This window comes from Cynara cardunculus, assembly GCF_001531365.2.
Source record: "Cynara cardunculus var. scolymus isolate 2C chromosome LG 7, CcrdV1, whole genome shotgun sequence".
NCBI classification, from domain to species: domain Eukaryota; kingdom Viridiplantae; phylum Streptophyta; class Magnoliopsida; order Asterales; family Asteraceae; genus Cynara; species Cynara cardunculus.
The window spans coordinates 7,849,153-7,855,816 of NC_037534.1; positions in this window are offsets into that span (position 1 = coordinate 7,849,153).

A 6,664-nucleotide genomic window follows, 5' to 3' on the forward strand; every position below is an offset into this window, starting at 1 on the left:
TGTATATATAATAATAATAGAATATAATATAGTATTTTTAACTTTGATGTTTGAATGACTTATATCAATTGTAATTCCCAAGGCATTCAACACCTCCTATTAAGGGGTGTCATTAGCACTCGCCAAACAAAAAAACCATATAATTCAACTATAATTTTCTTATTTTTAGCCTGTATTCTCTTTTTGCTAACGACTTGTTAGTTTTTTTATGATATTTCGTCTTTGTTTGTTGATAAAAAAAAAATCAACTATAATTTATATACAATTGAATGTTGCAAACACATAAGATCACTGATGACTATTTAAAATTTTGTTTTTCCATTTTTCTAATTGAGAATTTTTTACGAGTAACACTAATCTTCAGTGATTTTAGTCTTTATCAACGGATTAACTAGTTCTCAGAAATAACATGAGAAGATACGAGTTCACGGCAAGTCCACCATGATTCGTTGCAAATCACGGAGGTGGTAGTATTTGGTACGCAGACTAGATGGGACAGGACGAGACGGTACGGGACATGACAGAATGGGATGGGACAAGACTAATTGTCTGTCATATGTTTGGTACGACTAAGACAGGACAAGACAAAACTATTAAAATGATCATATTACCCCTAAACGTTGTTCAATGTTATTTTATATCATATAATGATTGTAAAATGAAAACAAATCAACCAAAATATTGTCATTTTAACTTCAGTCTCATGTTGTTCCACCTTTTTTGGTGGAACAAGAAATATCAAGATTTGTCCCATTAAAATTAAAAATAGTCTCACATTGTCTCATGTTTTTTTTTGTCCATGGCATGCCAAACATGAGACTATTTTTTTTTTGTCTCGTTCTGTCCCATGTAATCTGCATGCCAAACATGTTCATAACATTTTTTATGAACTCAGTATAGTACTTATATATTTTTTTATTAACCTGGATATCCAACTCGCTATGCGATCCGACTAATCTCAGGGCGACCACCTGTTTTGCAGATAGCCCGGAGTCACCGCATTTGAACCTCCGTTGCCACAAGAAGATTTTTATTCCTCCTTGAATTTGAACCTGAGACCTTTTGTTACTTTTGACCTTTGGAATCAAGCTCAAACCAATCAGACACCACCCTTGTGGTTAATACGTATCTATTTAAAATAGCCAAAATAATTAACCTGTGTATATGAAAACACAATTATAGTTGTAGATTTGTTGGTTGAAAACTTCCAAAACATTTCTTTCGTAGGAGAGAAAAACGTTACCATCGAAAATAACATATGAACAACTAACTATCTCCAAAGGGATAGAATAAAAGCCTCCTTTATACCCAACACACTGAAACACATATTTATAATGATTTCGATTTCGATAATTCAATCAAATTTTATTGGTTTTATTATTTTAATATGTTTTTAATGCATATTTCTAGTTATAATATTTGTATTCCTAAGTCCTAACTAATAAAAATATGTATTCATCATACAAGGGGTTATATAGATGTACATGCATATATAATATAATATTGTTTTCGACCCTTGTATTCTTCTGGTCTAGTACAAGGGTATGTTACTGATATGCGTTGGTACGTACATTACTTATATATGTTGGAAGTTTAAACCTCCTCTTTCTTCTCAAGGACTCTTTTGAAGAGTGATGTTTTGGGTTCTCTCATGGCGTTAGAGTTAAGGTATACCACTATAGGGATTCGACACTGTGGCTAGTCCTCTCTCGACATATTGGGACAATTTATGTCTACCTAGCCTTCATTGGAGGAGCATATTGAAGTTCTACATCGGCTAGACTTTGATCATTTCTCCTGTGTGTATGTTAGAACCTCCCATTTCTTCTCAAGGACTCTTTTGGAAAGTAATATGAGGGTTCCACATATTTTCTTTTATGGTATCAGAGTCAAGATCTGCCACCATAAGGACTCGACACTCTCGCTAGCCCTCTTTTGACACTCTGGGAGAATTTTGTGTCCATCTAGCTTCGTTGGAGGTGCATGTTAAAGTCTTACATCGGTTGGACTTGAACATTTCTTTTGTATGTATGTTGGAACATCCTCTTTCTCCTCAAAGTTTTTTAAAAAAAACTGATACCAAGATTTCACATATTTTCTCATAATTAAAATATATTGGACAAAAATATAAAGACTTGTAATTTTGTCCAATAAAAATTATAATCACTAAAAGATAAAGATAAAAAATAAAAATAGAAGAGGAAGGGATCCAATGACAAAAGAAGCGATAGGTGTCATGTGCTTACTATTACAATTTACAAGGTAATTGGTTTCCCACCAAATTACATATATGCCATTTTCTCCTCAAAATTTTGATTCGAGAAAATTAGAGACTTAATTAGGGTGTTCAAAAAAACCATTCGATCGTTCAAACCGATCGAACCAAGTCAAATAAGATCGTTTTTGGCGGTTTGGTCTGGTTTGGAAAATAGCAAAACCGAGCGGTCTAGTCCGGTCTGCGGTCTGAAACATTTTTTGAGTGGTTTGGACCAAACCGGCCGTAAAATACATACACACACAGATATATATATATATATATATATATATATATAGGCTCATTCAAGGGAGAACTGACTAGTTTGTGGTAACCGTGAGATTCAATCTCAACCACAAATCAATAGATAAATTAAGAAATTTTTAATTTTGGTAATTTTTAATTAAAACTTTAATGCAAAGACATTTTAGGTATTTTCTCTCCTTTCTCCTCTCTTCTCTCTCCGTCCCCGTCTTCCGGCCTCCGGCCATCGTCCTCCGGTGATACCATAGTGTGATACTCAAGCACATATAAGATGCATTGTGATACCACTGTGTTATATATCCGATCGACCACACAAACAACCTCAGTGTGATACCCAAAAACATATGAGATGCACTGTGATACCACTGTGGTGTCACCGGAGGACGGAGGTCGGGGGACGGAGGCGGGGAGACGGAGAGAGAAGAGAGGAGATAGGAGAGAGGAGAGAAAATACCTAAAATGTCCTTCATTAAAAATTTTAATTAAAAATTACCAAATTTATAAATTTCCTAATTTATCTATTGATTTGTGGTTGAGATTGGTCCTCACGGCTACCAAAAACTAATTAGTTCTCATTTGATTAATCCCCTATATATATATATATATATATATATATATATATATATATATATATATAGATTTTAGTATTAGCAAACCGATTTTTTTAACTTATGGGATATGACCCAAATATATTCATAAGCCCCACATAAAGCCTAACATCTAACATAATCAAATCCAAATGAATTGACGCCTAAAAATCCCTAAACCAGGAAACATATTGATACATTTGACATTGACGGTCTCCAGATTTTGAAATCCCTCAAGAACCTATCGATTTTTCCTAATCCATGGTTTAATTTCGGCGCACATCATCAAGACATCAACCAAATGATTCTACCAACTAAGATTTGACTTCTATTTTGTTTGTTCAAGAACTCAAAACTCAAGAATTGAAGATTGTGAAGTTGTGGATTTTGTTACTCAATACTCACAATGGAGTTGTAACTTTGTTAATTTGTTTGTTTTCTAATATGTATTATGTATTTATTTGTTTGGACTTTGGATTGCTTGGAATTTGGACTCAATAGCTACTTAATTATTACATTTATTTCTTTGGATATTTTGTTTTGTTAAAATGGATATCTAATCTAAATTTTTTAAGTTATACATGTTTTTTAAGTTTAATATTTAAAGTCCATTAAAAGCTCAAACCGTCTAAACCGATCAAACCAGATCGTCTTGATGCCGAAATCCGACAGTGGTGGCATGAGGAAGACTGCCGATGGAGATCGTCAAAGTTGGAGGCCGAGGGGAAGATTTTTATCACAGATATATGAATCGAGAAGGGCTTTCGAGTGTAAGGGGAGGATGAAGAAGATTAGTGATCTTGATTTAAGGGTTGAATAATTAAAAGATTTTGGTTTTATTTAAGGTTTTTGTTTATGGGGTTTTAATTTAAGTTTAAGAGAGGATGGGAATTATAATAAGAAAAATACAAAATAATAATAAATGATCTAAATGGGGTGTTTGACCGTTATTGAATGATTTGGTGCTGAATTATTAAGTGATCATAATGATTAAGAGACTCTTATGATATAGTGCAAAATGAAATATAAATTATTTGGTAATTGTTTACATTGAAATTAGGATGCTGAATGGTCAAAGGAGGTCTGTGATAAAAACTCATTCAAAGGGTTTTAAAATCATTAAGATGCAGATTTTTTTTTTTGTCAAACAAGATTTACCTCTTAACGATTTAGATGTTGTCTTTTAATGAAACTATTAAGAAATAAACAAACACATAAATGTCACTTTGAGTTAATTGGGTTAATGGATTTATTAGACAGGTGGGCTTAATATGTGCTAAAATATAAAACAAAAATACTCTCTTTGTATTTATTTTGATTTTTAGATCAGTATAAGTAGAAAGTGTAAATCATGTAGACCAAATTCGTAATTTACTTTTTTGATTTTGTACTTGATTTAACTATTGATTATTTAATTATTACAAATTCATTATATTTAAATAAATAGATTTTTATATTATAGTATCTAATTATTTAAGAATTAAATTATCAATTTCATACTAGTTCTAACAAAATTAACTATTTAGAAAATTAAAAAAAAATGCTTATTTACCCATTTTAACACTAATTTTGTCATATTTAAATTTAAATGTTTCAACGACATATAATTACTTTGTTCTCATTTTATGTATTAGTTACTCCAAATTATACTAGATATATTTATACTATATTATAAAGCATTTGACAAAAATTCTTAAAAATTATTTTTTATGCATAAAGTACTGCTTATTGATGCATATTATTTACAATTTAATATTACAAGTAAATTGAACGTAAGTACAATTTATTAAAGCTTCATTTTTGAATTTGTGTAACTAACTATAAATAAACATAATCAAATACGGAATAGACATCTCATTTTGAATATAAAAAATGTAAAATATAATTAGGATAAACAAATATTTAATTACTATCTTTATAAAAATTATATTATTAAACGATAAATAAATTACTTTGTTACTAAATCTAAATTAAATTATAAATAAAATGTTGAATTAAAAAATTACACAAAAAACCAGAACTTTAAATAGTAAATTTGACACTAATATCGATATATATATATTTTTAAATTTTATGATATATTTAAATTTATATTTTATTCAAAAATAAAAACATTATCATTTTCTCAAAACCGTATTATATCGACATAATAAATAATAAAATGAAACATTAAAGTTGAAATATATATCTCGCTATATTATGCGAGCACCCTTTTAATTATATATAAACTACTTTAAAAATTCTTAAAATATATAAAAATTGTGTTATCTATAACTTTATAGAAGTTGTATCACAATATGTAACAATAAAAATTATAAAATAAATTTAACAAAATTGACTTTTCAAAGATTTTGTAAAAATTGTATTAAAAAGTTATAAATTTTAATCAATTTTTAATATATCAAAAATTATAATTACTTTAATTAAAATTACTGAATAAAACTAATTAAATACAAACTCTATAAAATTCTATAAACTTATAATTAATTAAATATAATAAAACATTTGAAAAATAAGTTATGTAGTTACAACATCTGACCAAAAACGTCACAAAAACTTCTTATGAAAATCCTCTCTTTGTATTGAAAAACTTCAAAGTGATGCTTTTCACTTTTGAAAAACCGCTCAACCTCTCAAAAAACAAATTAGAGATGCGTTAAGTTTCGCATTAAAATACGTAACTTTTATAAAATTATATAAAATAAATTGATTAAAATATGAAAAATCTCTGAAAACCTCAAAATGAAACCTTTCACTATGTTACGACTTCTCACTAAAAACCTTATAAAAAACCTCTCACTATGTTAATAAACCTCACAAAAACCACATTATGGATGCTCTTATAAGTTCCATTGTCCTGCTATGCTCGAATTTGTCATCTGTTTTTTTTTAGGGGCCGTTTACCAAACACTTACATGGTAAGTGCTTACCGGTAAAATTTAAAACTACTATTTATTTACCGGGTAAGAATTTAATCCATCAAAACGACATTGTATGCAACAATTTACCCGGTAAGCGCTTACCATGGTAAGAGTCATCACCCTCACTTACCGCGTAAGACTCTTGGTCTTTGTCTTTTTTTACACTTGACCTTCCACAAATTGAAGAGGTGTCACTTATGGATCTAGTAACATTTTTAAAATATTGGGAAAGAAATAATGGATTTAAAGTCTGAAAATAACTATTTTAATTAATTTCCTAAAAAAATAAATAAACTCTTAACATCTTATCCAACAAAACATGATAAAGATATATATTTTTTTAGAAAACAAACAACAACATAATCTACAAAAACTAGAAAAGTATTCGTGCAATGCAACGAGACACATCTTGATTTTAATGTTTTATTTTATTATTTGTCTCTGTCGATGTTATAATACGATTTTATGTGTTTTTAAAGAAAGCAATAATGATTTTCTTTTTAATAAAATATAAATTTGAAGACATCATAAAAATTTAAAACAATATATATATCAATGTTAATATCAAATTAATTATTTATAAGTTTTCAATTATTATGTAATTTATTTATTTTATTATAATGCTAATATTTTATTTT